The following is a 16,992-nucleotide window of genomic DNA, read 5'->3' on the forward strand; positions in this document are numbered from 1 at the left end:
TTGTGGAGTGGCTTTTTTTTTTTTCCCTCATCGGCCCTTCCAGACTAAGGGACAATAAGTCACACACACACACACACACACACACACACACACACACACACACACACACGCACACACACATGCCGGAAGGCTTGGCGTCCTGCCTTTGGAGAAGGGTCCTGACAGCTGGGCTGGGGCTGCAGGGGAGAGACAGCAGCTTCTCATCTTCCAGAACTGAGAGACAGAGGAGCAGAGTCCTGGCAGTTGTCACAGGCACAAAGAGCACCTTGGCAGGACATCTGAGCACCTGGATGCAAAAGGGGCACCTGGGTAGTGCACCGTCTGGTCTCGTTTAGCCTGAGCTGGGACTATACTCAGCTAGATGGGAAAGCCAGAATTCACCGGTCTTGGACCTACCACAGGCATGGTCTTGGGCTGGCAGAGAAGAGTCTGAGAAGGGTTGTCTGAGGGTCTGGCCAAGTCCAGCCCAGAGGCCAAGTAGCTCTCATCCACTCTGTGAGAGTTTTGCTCAAAAATCAGATTTTGGTCTGTGGGCCACAACGGGGTCTTCTGCTGCCAAAGTAAATGGAGGCACTGATACCAAAAATGTCTCAGCCACTTGCTGGCAAATAGATGGGCATCTTTCAAACAGGAGATGAAGTTCTCATCTCAGGTAATGACACATCTTGAAAAGCAAATGCTTTCATGGAGAAGTTCATAGCCACTTAGGATACAAGAATTTACCAACCCTCCTACACAAAGTGCGGACCATGGACAAACAGCATCTTCATCACTTGGGTGATTTAGAAATGTAGCATCCCAGACCCTACCCCAGAATCAGTTCTCCTGTATAGCAAGATGTCCATGATGAACACTTACAGTGTGAGAAACATTACTGCAAATGAGAGTCATCTCCTTTGTGGAGAACAGACTTTGAAGCAATTTTGCATTTTTTGGAAAGAAAAGGAAAAAGCCTGAAGTGAGGATGGGGGGTGGAGGGAACAGGAGAGAAGGACACAGGTCACTAGCCTGCCCTGGGGTGCCCTGTATTCTTGGTTCTTGACTACTGCTTGGACTTCTAATGCTGTGCTTTTCCTTCAGTTCACACCAGTTAAAAATAGAAAACTGGGCACCGGCATCTCTGTCTAGAGTGGGCTTGGATTGATATGCTGAGAAGGACTGCTGATTAGATACTTCTGGGGCCGGGCAATGCTGGGTCCTCCCCTCAGAGCTTCCCAACCATGTTTGGGATGGTCTGGGGATGAAATTGCTGGGCAGCTGAGCCATGGAGACAGGGGAGAGGCCTGTCTGATTGAGACCAAGCCCTGCTGTACCATCTGCATTTTACAGTGAGGATGCTCATTGACAGGAAGCAAGAGCAGTGAGTGGTTCAGACATAGAGAAAAGGAGAATCAGAATGACTGACGGGCTTCAAATCCCACCTCTATCACTTAACTAGGTACTGCACATTTGGTCTTGGGCAGGCCAGTTAACTCATCAAGACCCCATTTCCACCCCCTGAAAAGTGGCATAGTAACTCACTTCTCCCGAGTTATTGAAGACTGGCCCACGAAGAGGCAAGCAATGTAAGTCATTTGCAAGACAAACTGAACCTGATCTATTACATTTGATAATGATACTTTCAGAGGTAGGATTAGCTTTCTGTTTTGGAAACTTGGTCCAATATCATCCATTCTTCAAATCAACAATGTTCCACTGATGATGAGACAGAACTCAGTGATAACTATCACACAGCAGGACCCATCCTCAGTGGTAATTGTGGAAGTCAGAGACATGGTACATGATTGGAAGTTAGAGATGGTTTCACTAGGTTATTAGAAATGGAGCAGAGGGCATCTAAAGAAAGTTTCAGAGATAGCCTTTCTGAAATATCATTTAAGTTTTTGTTTTATTTTGGTTTTGGACTCTTTGAGATAGTTTCATATAGACCAGAGGAAGACCTCAACAAACTGAGTAACAGAAGATGACCTTGAATTCCTGACATCCCAATTTCTGCCTCCCGAGTGCTGGGATTCCAGGTGGCTTAGTTGTTTCTAAAGCAGAATGCATCTGAAGTTTGCAAACTCGTGTGAGAGGGTGTGACAGTGGCTGATGAGAGATTCCTGTCACTGCATGTGTGCAGAAGTTCTTTGGAACTAGGAACAGTTCCTATATTGGATCTGATCCTCTGCAATGCTCTGAGGGCTTGCTTACCCACTCCAAGACTGTGAGTCTTAGTGATGCATGGTTAAGTCCACTGAAGACCACCTTTGGGAGGTAATACGCATCCTTAAGACATTCTAAAATTATGTTTGCAATCCATCCAGTACATTTAAAATTTTAAAAATTGTTTATTGTTATTAGTGTTTCTGGAGTGGGGGGTGGTGTGCCACAGTATGTAAGGAAGGTGAGAGACCCACTCAGTGAAGCTGGCTTTCTCTACCTTCACATGGACTTTAGGTATTGATCTCAGGCCATCAGTCTTGCACAGTTGATACTTTTACCTGCTGAGAATTATTGCCAGACCTCAACTAGTCTTTTAATTCTTGGAACAAAATATATTTTTAGGTATGTTATATTTATACTAAAAGAAAGGAATACTTTTCTTAAAGATTTATGACAAAAGCATTCAAAGCCCTTCTAACTTTGAAATATAGTGTGCATCACATATGGTAGTTACCCTACTGTGCAGCAACATACAAGGACTTATTACTGTTGTCTAACTGTTAAGTAAGTACTTGCTAATCAATCTTCCCCATTCCTGCAAAGACTCTGCTCTCTCCAGCCTCTGGTAATTACCTGCTTCTTTGAGATCAGCCTTTTCAGATTCCACATGAATTAGAACATGTGGGATTTGTCTTTCTATATCTGGCTTATTTCACTTAACATAATAATCTAGATCTGGTTCCTTCCATGTTGCAAATGACAAAATTTCTCTCTCTCTCTCTTTCTCTCTCTCTCTCTCTCTCTCTCTCTCTCTCTCTCTCTCTCTCTCTCTCTGTCACACACACACACACACACACACACACACGTATACACACACATCACATTTTCTTTATCCACTAGTTGCTAGACACTGGTTGTTTGCATTTATCAATCATATGATTATTGGTGCAATAAACACTACAATGCAAACAGCTCCTTAACATACAGACATTATTGTCATTGGAAACAGATCCCCTGAGTGTGTGTGTGTGTGTGGGGGGTGCTACATTGTATAATAAATGATTTTTAAAGTTTTAGAGGTCTCCAAAACTCCCTTAATGACTGAACTAATTTGCATTCCATCCAAAGTGGGCCAGAGTCCCCTTTCCTCAATGTCTTTTGGCTTTTTGATAATAACCCATAACTTGAGGGTGAATGGAGAGCTTATTGTGGCTTTGATTTGCATTTTCCTGATTAGTGATTCCAGTTCCCTAATTGTTCAAATGCCATTAGCCATTTATGCATGTTTTCTCCTGAGAAATATCTAGATAGATCTATTGCAATTTCAAATAGATTTATTTATTTATTTATTTATTTATTTATTTATTTATTTATATTTGCTTTATTTAACTTTGCTATTAAGTTTTCTAGTTCCTCATATATTTGAATGCTAATCCTTTGGCAGACAGAGTTTGCAAGTGTTTCCTCCCATCCTATAGGCTGTTCTTTATTTCCTCCCATTCTATAGGCTGTTCTTTATTTCCTCTCATTCTATAGGCGGTTCTTTTACTGAGAATTGCTTCGATTGCTGTGCTGATACTTTTTAGTTTATAATCATATTTGCCTTTTTTCGTTTGTTTGTTTATTTTCTGAACTGTGGGGAGGAGCATATCTGGATGTTGCCAGGTAATTGTGGGCTGGAGCTTAGAATGCTAACACCTGTAGTTTCTGAGTCTTGTCCTTAAAGATTTATGGCATTCAGTATTTACTACTGTGTCACTGTTTATATCAGAATTAACTATTGTATCACCATTTATATCAGTATTTATTATTGTATCACGGTTGCTCCACATTTTAAAGACACTTGGCATTCAGTATTTCCTATTGTATTGCTGTTCATTTCCACGGTATAAAGACACTAAGCTCTATTTTATATATTTTAAAATATAAGTTAATTAAGTTGCTAAAAATCTTCAGCTTTTTATTTAATGCAACCCTTCAGTGATTTATTTAATTTGGGAACTGAGATAAGCGAGTACATAGTTCAAAACGCTAAATACATTCACATTGTTATGCTGTCAGCCTTAATTTTATATGCTCATGCTTATTGTAATTAAAATGACTTTCAAATCCAGGAATGGCTGCTCCCTGAAGTTTGAGAGAGTCCTAATCCTAGGAATCTGGGATTCTACCTGAAGTCACAAAGATGAACAAATGGTAGAGCCCTAGAGAGAGGCGCCTGCGTGAGCCTGCTTCCTAACCAACTTCTCAGAAGTTGGCCTGCCGCTGGGCTGCCCAATAAAAGCTCCAGTTCCGGGATTCTACCCTTGAAGAGAAATGAATCTGCATTTAGCCCTCGCCCTATAGGCCAGGTGAGTTTCTCCTTTCCACATTGCCTAGCTGTGTTTCCCCAACGCACAGAGCTTTGCTGGATTGTGGCCCAAACTGCCACTGTTGGCCGGAGTCCTGCTTGGCTGACCTTGAGTGTCCCAGTGGGATAGCAAAGCCAGGCGGGTCCCCAGGGCTGTGGAGAGCCAGCAAGGTTCTTCCTGGCGCAATAGGCCGTGAGGGTGACGTGCAGAGCAAGCTAAAAGGACAGAAGGTGGGACAGTTCCCTGTGTCCTTGCCTGGGGGAAGCCTGTTTCATCCACCATCTGCTGGGATCCGAAAGGGAACGGCCCAGCCTCCTCCCCTGCACTGGGGGATTAGCAGTCACTTATCTCAGCTGTTCCTCCATTTGGAGGTGTCGTGGTATTTACAGAGAAGCCAGAAACAGACCAAGCCACACTTAATTCCTCCCCACAAGCTTCCCTACCCCTCGGTCCCTCCTGCATTCCATGTGCTTGTGAGGAGCCTGGGAGGAGTCTCTCTCTACCCCAAAGAAGAGTGGAGCGGGTCGGGGGTGGAGCGGGGGAAGACGGGGGATGCCGGGGGGGCGGGGCGGGGCGGGGCGGGGTTGGGCGGGGCGGGGCGGGGCGGCAGCCTTCTTAGACATTTTTATTTTATCTCCTTACACACTTTCATCTTCATGCCCTCTGGCTGGAGCTCAGTTTCAATTTTCATTAAATAAGAAAGAGATGGGACTGGAGAGATGTAGTCGCCCACACATCCTGGTGCTCAGGGATGGCTAATCTTTATGGCTTACTGCTTGTTTTTGTGCAACCACCAAAGAGATTAACCTAGCTGGGAGAGTATTTTGACCTTAAATTGAATCTGTTCTTGGCAGATTCCAAGATTCAAGAAGTAGTATCTGCCTTCTGACATGATAAGACCAATTGTAACGAGCCATCTAAAAAGATTCCGAAAGGAAGGGGAGGTAGGCGCTGATGGAGATACCCATACATTCTGGAGTCGCTAAACTTTGGTTATCTAAGGATGCATTTTCACTGGCCTATGCCCTGATAGAAGGCAGGGAAACCAGGAAGGATTTCTGTAGAGCCTTTTTAAGTCCTTAAAAGGAATGTGACCTTCAAGCATCAAGTGCTCACTCTTTAGGAGCCTTCTTGGAACGTGCCCCTCTTAGCTCAGATTTGGCTTGCTCCGCATATTAGCAGTGAGGCTATTTATGGAGTTTTGGTTTTTCAAGTGTTACCTGGAGCAAGCCCACATTTCCTGGATAGCCCAAACATGGCAATGTCCAAGCTAAGCTTCACTGAGTTTCTGCTAACAGAAGCAGTCACGGTCATGTATAGTGAGTGGGTGAACTGTGGGCTGAGATTCCATTCATCTGCATGATGTGAAACTCCTCTGTTCCCTGTCAAAGGACAGACACATATCAAACACAAGATAGTGGTACCAGTAAGGCTAATCACACATGTTTATAGAGCACTTCTTAGGGACCAACTCTGTTTTGAGAATTTCTGTGTGTGTGCAGTCAACCAGACTAAGTTGAGTGCTTACTACTGGACTCATTCCACAGGTTTGTCCTTCCTTCTTTCTTCTTTCTTTCTTTCTTCCTTCCTTCCTTCCTTCCTTCCTTCCTTCCTTCCTTCCTTCCTTCCTTCCTTTTTTCAAGAGAGAGCTTCTCTTTCTTTTTTAAAGAAATATTTTTAAATTAAAATCTCTATTTAGTCATTGTGCTGATGTATGAACTATGATATAAATGTGGACATTGGGTGTCAGGATCTCCCTTTTATCATCTAGATTCTGGGGATCAAAGTTAAGTCATAAGACTTGGTGACAAGCACCCAACCCACTAATTGATGGCACATAGACCCGCTTTTTTATATGCTAGTGTGTATTGAGGGACTGAGTAAGAAATAGGCCATTCCATCTGTTGTAAAGATGTTGTGGATGGCCACCTTTGGGACATGATCTCTACAAAACTCTTAGGAGAATTTCCTGTCTGACTAATACCAAGAATCATAGCACTCAACAAACAAAGGAGCTTGCTTTGAGTCTGTGGCTCTTGAAAACAACATATGCTACCCAGTTGTTACTTTAATAAATTCTCCTCATCTGCCTTTGGAAGCTACTGTAGATCTTTTCTGTGGGACCAAAAAAACAAAAGACTAGACGGGAGAGATAAGAATGAGTTACGCCTCTGATAAGGAGAGTGTGTGAACTTGGAACTAGGCTGTTCATGTCACAAGTCATCACTAGTCCGAGATGAGTTACAAATGCATTCAGCCTTCTTCCATCACAGTGAAAACAGATTACTTAATGAAAAGACCCATGGCCCACATACCCTAATATTTTTCTCTTCCTCTTTTAACATTCAACTGTACCAAATAATGGGTTTTACTGTGACATTTTCATGCACAGTTAGTTTTCATTTTGATATGGTAAGTATAAAACTGCTGGTCTGAACTAACTTTCCTCCCATTATAGAAATATTTGCTTATTGCAGTAGATTAGGGAACATTGAAAAGTACGAAGGAAATGACTCTTCTGGGAGAACTGTATAGCTCTGTCTTGTAACGTCCCTAGAATAAAGTAAGTGTGACATAAAAAGTCATGTGACCTTGCCTTTTGTATCTACTTACAGCTGCTGGGCTGAGGACAGACAAGCTGCCTCCTAGCAGGGCTGTTTGCAAGAATGCCCACTTGTTCTTCAGAGAGATGTGCAATGCCAGGAATTTGCATTAAAAGCATTTCTCGTTCCTTCCATTAACATCCAAATCATCTTTAGCTAACAGCTGAAACCAAAGAATGCTGAAGCAGGAGCAGCATCTGCCCCTGGGATTATACTATCTATATCTTCTTTATATATTTTACTTCAGCTGTTGAACTCTTTCAAAATGGCACTCTGAAGACACTGATCTATTATTACAGACAAAACTTAGCTATGCATGTATATTTCCAAAGGCTTTGTCTTCCTATGAAGGGTCACCAAACTTCTATGTTTAGGGAAGAAAAATATAGCTATTTAGTGATTGGTATTTCTTATCAGTAAACTCTTGGTGAAGAATTTAAGCAACATTTATTTCATTTTTTCTCTTTTTTAAACTGTATACATTGTCTGTGTATGTATTCTGTTTTGTTATTGTTGTTTGTTTGTTTGTTTGTTTCAAGACATGTAGCTCTTGCTATTCTGAAGCTCACTATGTACATCAGACTGGCCTTGAACATACTGGTTCTGTCTCCTCAGTGCTGAGATCAAAGGCGTGAAAATACTTAGGAGACAGGACTTTTGTTTATATATTATGGCTTCTGGTTTTATGTTTTTTTATTCCCGATTGTGCAAGCAAGTGGGTCTCTGTGTCTACATCTGTTTTTTTTTTTTCCTTTTCTTTGACTCCTTTTTTTGTTTGTTTGTTTTGTCCTATTCCAATGTGTCTGTTTTTGTTTTATCTTATTATATTATTATTCCTCAGGTACCCTTCTGTTTTCTAATGAGAAACGGAAAAGTGGTGAGTCTGGATGGGAGGGGAGGGATAGAGGAACTGGGAGAAGTAAAGAGCGTAGAGACCATAATCAGAATATATTATGTAAAAAAAAAAAGACAATTTTCAATAAAACAACAAGAACAAAAAAAAATAAAATAAAGAACACAAAGAACCAGTCTATCTTATCTTCCCGACATTTGCTTGCTCGCTTAGAGGAAGACTGATCTTGAACTTATGATCCTCTCTGCCTAAGCTTCATGAGTGTTGGTGTAGGGTTGCACCATAATGCCTTACTCATCCACTAACTGCACAAATTAAAACAATAAAGGCTTGGTCCAAAGCCAATGATCTATGTCCATTTAAGGAAAGAAACAGAGATAGTATGTTCAAACTAAAAGTAACTGAAAATCCATTGTGACTCACTTATGCACGAGTGCTAACCCCAACACATAAAGGAAAGAGCTCTGGGGCTTAAGGTTTTTGAAAGAGATGAACCAGCTTTTAATGGCTAAAGAAGGAATCAGCAATTAAATCATGATGATGTGGCATTAGAAAAATAATCAGAACAACTTTAAAATTGACCTAAAGAATGAACCGTTTAGGTAAAATATTGCATCATTAAAGAAATAATGCAATGATTGATTGAATACACAATGGATCTGTCTCTCCACAAATGGTCACATCATCTGTCTGTCTGTATGTTAATCTATCTATCTATCTATCTATCTATCTATCTATCTATGGACAAGAGGATTCATAGCCCTAATTCTAAGTATACAGAGGGAGGAGCCTTGAGGCCAATCCCCCAGATTGGCCTAGAAACTCATGCCTAGTGTCCCCACAAAGATCTCATCCTAAAGCTGCTAGCCCAAGGTGATGGAGATGAGAAAGATTCTGTTGTAGGATAGAACAGATTGTGACAGAAAACTAAAAATTCTCAACCAGAAGAATAAGAAAGAAAGAAAGAAAGAAAGAAAGAAAGAAAGAAAGAGAGAGAGAGAGAGAGAGAGAGAGAGAGAGAAAGAAAGAAAGGGAAGGAAGGGAGAGAGGGAAGGAAGAAAACCAGAGAACAGAATGCATGCCTGTGATCTCAGCACTTGGAAATCTGAGGCAGGAGGATTACATAGGGAGAACCTGTTTCTAAATCAAAGCAAACAATTCTTTTAAAACAAATTATTCTGCATTTAAAGCATGGATAGATATTAGCTAAAGGGCTACCCTTTGCTTTTCCTTGGTAGAGAGGAATCTTAGGTAAACTGCTTATGACTAACCTATGAGACAGAAAGCTGTATACCATACAATAGCTCTGTTCTGATACCTTCTATAAATATCCAAATCAAAGACCTAAATCTTAAATTCCAAAACTTTGCTCTATGGTTTATGTAGACTGTTGTTTGTTTGATGTTTGTTTGTTTTGATCTATCTGTAAGTTAACCCTTATTCTGACTAAATGTAAAAAGTTAACCTTGATATCTGCCTGTTTTCTCTCATGGTACATACACTCGTGAACCTAAGAGATTCAGTGGTGGGAAAGGTTTATTAATTCTGCTTCCTGTGTTCCTCCATGATGTGACAAGGAAAACGAAAAGTTAAAAAAAAAAAAAAAAAAATTCAGGCTGTCCCTGAATGAACAGGTGTTGTTTCTTTCCAGAGATGTTTATGTCTGTGTGCAAAGTCTGGATAATATTTCACAATCGCTAGCTTGGGCCTGAATCTAATACAACTTCATGTGACATGCTAGGGAAACAAAATACCCTGTTTTCAGAGCATGTGCTAATTCCAGGAAATTTTTTTTTTTTTTTTTTTTTTTTTTTTAAAAACTCCTGCTCACTTTAAATATTATTTAAATTCCAAGCATCAGCTATGAAAACATCTAAATCTCAGTGGCTAGTTTTAAACAAAGATCTTCAAATGTTTTCTCTGATGGACTCAAGGGTCACTGAAACTTGAAGATGTCCCACACTTTCATTTTGTCAATAATTTATCAAAATGTTTCAGATGAAGAATATTTATTTTTTTACATTTCTTTGGTGTGTGTGTGTGTGTGTGTGTGTGTGTGTGTGTGTGTGTGTGTGTGCGAGCGCATGTTGCTATATATGTGTGGAGGTCAAATGGTAACTTGCACAACTTAGTTGTCTCCTGCCATGTGGGTTCTAGGGATCCAACTCAAGTTACCAGGCTTGGTAGCCGGTGCCTTTACCCAGAGTCACGCTGCCTGACTAAAAGATGAGTAAACATTTTCATTTGAAAGAACATTCTCAGTACCATCAAAATACTGATGTGTATCATGCAAAATGTAAATATGAGCAAGAGTAAAAATCCAATTCTGTGGCTCAGTGATGCACCTCTGAAATCCAGAGGTGGTTTTTACATTCTGTTGATTTGATTGATTTTCACCATATGTCATGTCTAGACACAGCGTGTGTCAGGGAGTGCTAGAGTGAATGAGACAGAGGAAACTGTTTCACACTGATAGTATTTAACACAAAAGTGTGTCACACATGTAGAAGAAGAATTAAACAAAGGCTAAAGGGCTGGAAGATGGAAGAGAGCCTTTCTCATTAGAGCACTTCAGAAGGCTTCATAGCCTATGCAATTTGAATTATGCCTCTAAGGGCTGGTTGAGTAATAGGTTCTTTCCAGTACTAACCCACACCAAGTTGGCATAATTTTCTATATAACTTAGAGGAAAGGACAGGAGTGCTAATGACCAGAAGCTCCAAAGATAAAACACCAGGAGTAAGAATTACTGAGTAAGCTTTATCATGTTTTACTGTGTTTATAAAGTCATTTTCTACCACAATCATTTTTTATTTAAAGAACACTCATTTCTGTAATCAAACCCACAAGATAAGACCTTATATATTCAATACTGTGCATTTTATAATGTACAAATGGAAAAAAATATGTTTAATATTTCAAGACCAAGATAGCTGTTAATTTGTCTACAGTGTCAACTTAACATTGGGTAAACATCATTTTTGTCTTAAAAAAAAAAAAAACTTCAAAACTCGATTCAGATATTTTCTATCAATGTGGCTATTTTTAAACCTGTCTTCAACTTTCCTCTGTAACCTAATTCTGCTTCAATTCTTCATGTGCAATAATAAAGTGTCTTTTAGTCAAATTGCTTGAATGTTATGTTTCTGGTCCACTGAAAACTACATCAGTTTCAGAGCGAAGGCCATCTAGACACTCCCACACAAAACTGCAGGAGCGATTGCATTTGTGGTCCTATTTCAGAAGTTAGGATGCTCTGGTTTGGAAAAGTGATTCTTTTGATGAGCCACAGTGTGAATGACAGGTGCAGTTACTGGGCTGGGCTGGGAGGTTTCAACTTGAAACATGATTTATATGGATTAATTGTTGGTATTCACTGAGCATATCTGTTATCTACACGTCTCTCTTTAAGAACAAGTATAGATCAAAGTTCTGGTCCCAGCTGAGATGGGAGCATCCCAGTCTTCCCGGGTACTCCCTCTCAGTGTGATGGATACCAGTGAATGAACATAAGGAGGTATAAAGAAAGACTGTGTAGCTGGGCGGTGGTGGCACACGCTTTTAATCCCAGCACTTGGGAGGCAGAGGCAGGTGGATTTCTGAGTTCGAGGCTAGCCTGGTCTACAGAGTGAGTTCCAGGACAGCCAGGGCTATACAGAGAAACCCTGTCTCGAAAAACAAACAAACAAAAAAAAAAAAAAAAAAAAGAAGAAGAAGAAGAAGAAAAGAAAAAGAAAGACTGTGTAGAATCTTAAGTTCTGCAGTTATTCCACTTGTTCTGAATGTGAATGACCAGCAGGTACAGACAAAATCAACTTTAAGAGAAGTCAGTTACTTTGATCAAAAGACCAAGAAAAGGGTATTTCCAAAATGGTGGAAAGCCATTTGAGCAACAGCTGCTCTTCTCATGACAAACTATGTCCCCACCCATAATTTCAGTGAGTTTGGGTATGGGCTATTCCCATTCCCTATCTGAGACATTAGGTTTTGGTGCTTAAATATCCCTGCAGGAGAATTTAATTGGATGCTGATCTTTGCTTAAGGCCTGGAGCAATGGTAGCATTTCTGTTCTCCCACAGAAAAGTGTCAGTAGGCTCCAAACTGAACCTTCATCCCCACCTACCATCTATAAGATGGGGCTGTTTGTATTGGAGTCAGCACTCCACCTGTGGTGTCAACAGGGTCCAGAAGGAGGCTGAGCTTCTGTCTGCAATGAAACTCAACAGGCAATAAAACCAAGGAGCACGGTTGGCTTTCTACTGCCTTTACCCATCTCTAGAAAGCAAACCAAGGGTGTGAGGTGCAGAACCTAGCTGACCTTATCCTCTCCTTCTCTCTAATTTCAGCAGCAGGGAGAGCTGACCTCACGCCCTCACCTAGAAGCAGCAGAACTGTGTGAGTCAGCTCCCTGCTTTCTACCTCTGGACAATGAAGTATATCAGGAGACTAAGTTTCATCCCCGTGTGAAGACAATGGGATTGAAGGAGTCAGGGCATAGCTTTCCTCAGGAAGGTGTCAGTGAAGTCAAAGGGAGCTAAGCTCTCTCCCACTCATCTTCTTCAGTGAGGTAGTATGGTTAGACATTCTACCCTTGCCAGAATAGAGTCAGAAATCTAAACTTGTACACTGACCCAGCTCTCTTGAACTCAACTGGAGGATTTCCTTCTAATAAAATAAAGGTGTCATGAAACAATGTCAAAATTGTCAGGTTATAATTGTAAAACTTCAGCATAGGATTGGGGATATAGCTCTGTGATAAAGTGTATCACTATCATATATAAGGCCCTTGGTTAAGCCTCCAGCACTACATGGGAAAAAAAACATAAAAAGAAAAGACAAGCAGTAGGCAACCAACATCAATACAAATCGGATGTTTGAACTGTCAAACAAGAATTTTGTTTGTTTTGCTTTTTGAGACAGGGTTTCTCTGTGTAGCCTGGGCTGTTTTGGAATTTGGTCTCTAGACCAGGCTGGCCATGAACTCCTGAGATCCCACCAGCCTGAGCCACTTGCATGCTGGGAGCTGCCACCAGCACCCAGCTCAAACAAGAATTTTAAAGCAGCCACTCTTAAAAATATCTCAATAAGCAATTATAAATTATCTTTAAATAAATGAAAGAAATAGAAAATTATAGCAAAGAAGCAACTGTTGTACATTTTAAAAAGCCCAAACAACTAGAGATTGGGAAGATGATAGCTCAGTCAGCAGTAACATGCTTGCAACACAAACTTAAGGTCCTGAACTTGGGCCCCTAAACCCACATCAAAAGAAAACCAAGCCCAGTGGCTTGCACTTATAATGCCAGCACCCAGATAGGTAAGTAAGAGGACTCCTCAGGCTTGCTGGCCAGCCAGCCTAGAACAATCAGTGAACCCTGGGACCCAGTGAGAGACCTTGTCACGATAACTAAAGTGGAAATCTCCTGAGGAACAACATCTGTGGTCAACCTCGGGCTTCCACATACGTGTGCATGATCACCTGCACACACGAACATATTTATACATAACATACACACATGTACACTCCAAACTGACAGAAAAAAAAAACCAACTAGAATCTAGGCATGGTTACTCACAATCTTAGCATCTAAGAAGCTGAAGCAGGAGGGTCGTCATGATTTCAAGAAAGCCTGGATTACAGGATGAGTCACAGGCCAGTTTAAGTCAAAGATAGAGTCAGTGTGTGTGTGTGTGTGTGTGTGTGTGTGTGTGTGTGTGTGTGTGAGAGAGAGAGAGAGAGAGAGAGAGAGAGAGAGAGAGAGAGAGAGAGAGTCAGTAAATGAAGAGCAGTAGAGTTCATGCAATACAAACAGAAAAGAATGAGCTAAAACCAAACAATTCAGAGAACTGTGGGTCAACAAATAAAGCTAACATTTGTCATTATTTCCCCAAGACCTGATAAATACAAAGAAATTCACCTTAAGGCATGCCATCATTAAAACTTACATTGGGGTAACCTGGGGGGGTGGGGTGGGAATTGTGTTATCTACTCATAAGGTTGCTGCAATGCCTAATAGTAAAAGTTTATCACTAACAAATGCATTACATATGATGTCAATTGAACTCTGAGTCCCACCAATGAAGGATTAGTTCTGTTTACAGATAAGGAAGCTGAGTTCCAAGAAGTAACTTACATTAGAACAGGCAGAGAATTTGGACCTAGTCATTCTGACTCCAAAAGCCACACAATTAACTATGAAACAATACTAATACAATAATTATTAGCTATGTGTAATAACAATCCTACTAAGAATTAGAAGACCATGGAATTCCAAAATTTTCAGATTAGATTTTTATTTTCCACATATCTATGACACAGTAAGCTGGAAATTATTGGTGTCTAATCTGATCTCAACCATCTGAACATGTGTTTCCTAGCATGTGCCCTCAGTTTCCTACACTGGAATCATTCATAACCTCTTCATCTCAGCCACAAAACCCCGTAATTTCACAAGTGGAGAGAGATCCAAACCTTGAGCTGTGGCATCTAAGGTAATCACAGAACTATGGAAAGGAGGTGCCATTGCAAGCAGAGGTTCCATACCTTAGGGCCCTCACAAACACATACAGTTTCCACTGAGGCAGCTGCTCAGGTCCTTGCTTTGTACATTTGAAGGATGAAATTCATGGACAACCAGAAGGATGTCTTTAAAGGGGAGTTTTTAGAGCCGATAAGATGGCTCGGTGGGTAAGGGTGCTTGCCGCCAAGTCCAGTGACCTGGGTTTGATCCTCAGTACCCACATGGTGGAAAGAGAGAACTGACTATACTGCATGTTGTTCTCTGACCTCCACACAACTGCAGTCTCACACTCACACACACACACACACACACACACACACACACGTAAACAAAAGTAACAAGATATTGTTGAGAGAAAACTAGAAGAAGAAAGATTGAAGATCTGTTGGAGAAAGCAGAGCTCTGGTAAACACAAGGTGGTGGAGGAGGATACAAGCCTTAAAGATTAAATCATCTCTCATATGGGAAGGAGCCCTATGAGAGGAGAAACCTATAGAGCTATGTGTTGGAAGCTTCTTATGGGATTTAAGGCCCAAACCAGACAAAGACTGAGACAGCTTCTATTGAGAATGGTTGACTCTGAACTCATCGAAAGCTGAGCCAAATGAGAGCCCACGTGACTACCTGTGTTTCTCTGAGCCAAGCAGGGAAATGACCACTCACCATTCATGAGCTACTCGCTTAATTAAGGAGGCTAGGAGAATGGTTGAAACCTTTCTGTGTCTACCTTTGACTTCTATTTTGTTAGCCGATGCCCTTAGCTGCCTGCTAGTCATTAGCCCTGGCCGGTGTTGCTACTTGCTGACTTTGAAGGTGTTGCTGGTCTCAGAACTAGGCAGGATCTGCTAGCTGTTAATTGGACTATACTCCCTTTGTTCTCCTATGTTACCAGCTTGTAGTTTTACCATGGCAGGGTGCTAACTCCTTTCACAGCTACCAAGACATAGCTGTAGTCTGTCTTGGTATCTCATACAGGGCTTCCTGTCTACAGGAGCGGTTTCTTTCCTAAAACAGGTGGACATTGCTTACTATATACTTGTATGGAGAAGGGAGGGTACCATGATCCCCCACCCTTAACTGAGTAGCACTTGACAGTAAATGGCTTCTGGGGGAAGGAAACTTTTCTTTTCTTTCTTTTTCTTTTTTCTTTTTTCTTTTCTTTTCTTTTTTTTTTTTTTTTTTTTTTTTTTTTTTTGGTTTTTCGAGACAGGGTTTCTCTGTGTAGTCCTGGCTGTCCGGGAACTCACTCTGTAGACCAGGCTGGCCTTGAACTCAGAAATCCACCTGCCTCTGCCTCCCAAGTGCTGGGATTAAAGGCGTGCGCCACCACCGCCCGGCGGAAAGTTTTCTTGAAGCGTGACTCCTGGTATGTTCACCGTGCTTCAGTGGATGGCCCTACACCCGTGAGTGTATGGGCAGCAGAGATTGGACTTAGTGGGAAGATACAAAGGTAGGAGGAGATGCGTAGGTGAGGTTGGCTCCTGGAGGAAGTGAGAGGGAGTCTTGGGGGTAGATATTACTAACATATGTTGTATATATCTATAAAACTCCCAAAGAACAAAGAGGATATTAAATTTAAAGTGTTTCAGTCTGTATAATTAAATACACTGGAAGAGCAAGCGTGTGTGGAAGGGCAATGCTGTCTTGTGTGTTTTCCACACGAGGACTCTGGGGATCAGGAGGACCTTCTGCTCTGCCAGTACAGAAGTTGTTCCCTGCGTTCTTCCTCTTGGACAGCATGGCTATCTCATGTCTAGTTGCAAACTCTACTGTTTCCCATCGTTAGTGTTCCCGACCTTGCATCAGCCTTCACACTTCTTCTGAACTCTATCTCTTTTGTCACCACAAGAAGCATAATTTGTGGTTGTTCTTCTCATGTCATTTTAAGTTGACATAGTGGTTCCCTGTTATCTACTAATGAACATATATGTGATAAAATATGCCAAGTACACAAACTAAAATTATCTATGGTTTGAGAGGAAATAATCTACCACTTTTATTGTGAATATACAAATAAAATAATGTATGGGGTATCTGGTTTAAAATGCATATCATCGTGACCCACATAGCCTCAAGAACATCATATGACAAAATAAACAAAGCCTTTCATTTTAGAGAAAACTGAAATCATGTACTTGATATCCTTGTAGTTTCTTCAATTAAAAGCTGTCCAACTGCACCTCTCTAACATAGATTTTATTGAGTGGTTCATGTAATGAAGCTTCATGAAATACTATTGATCGTGTGGTCATTCTTTTGGGATCCCGGGCCTGTTACTAGCAGAAGGCAATGTGACAAAAAGAGAACTTTAAATAAAACAACGATCAAGAGTTATCCCCCACTGAAGAAAGGTACTTGGTCTGATGGTCAAAATTCTACCAGTTGAAACTGAGTTAAACGCATGGAAAACCAGATGAGGTGCATTGTACGAAGCAGCTGAAAAGTGAGAGACAGTCATACAAGTAGCCAAAGGAAAGGACATGCCAGCGTCAGGCAGAAAGGGAGCAAAGATGAGAGCC

The 16,992-nt window shown here is 41.2% G+C and overlaps 1 long non-coding RNA gene across 3 annotated transcripts in view; it reads left to right on the forward strand.

Annotated features, from left to right (window-relative positions):
- LOC117702975 (uncharacterized) overlaps positions 1-11,079 on the forward strand; it is a 54,174-nt gene extending 43,095 nt beyond the window's left edge. For all 3 annotated transcript variants that reach the window (XR_013108749.1, XR_013108748.1, XR_013108747.1), the window contains 2 exons: positions 4,260-4,496; positions 7,112-11,079. This is a non-coding gene — a long non-coding RNA (uncharacterized LOC117702975). The remainder of the gene's footprint in view (positions 1-4,259; positions 4,497-7,111) is intronic.
- Positions 11,080-16,992: the final 5,913 nt, after the last annotated feature.

Source organism: Arvicanthis niloticus, chromosome 2 (genome assembly GCF_011762505.2).
Source record: "Arvicanthis niloticus isolate mArvNil1 chromosome 2, mArvNil1.pat.X, whole genome shotgun sequence".
Classification (NCBI taxonomy): domain Eukaryota; kingdom Metazoa; phylum Chordata; class Mammalia; order Rodentia; family Muridae; genus Arvicanthis; species Arvicanthis niloticus.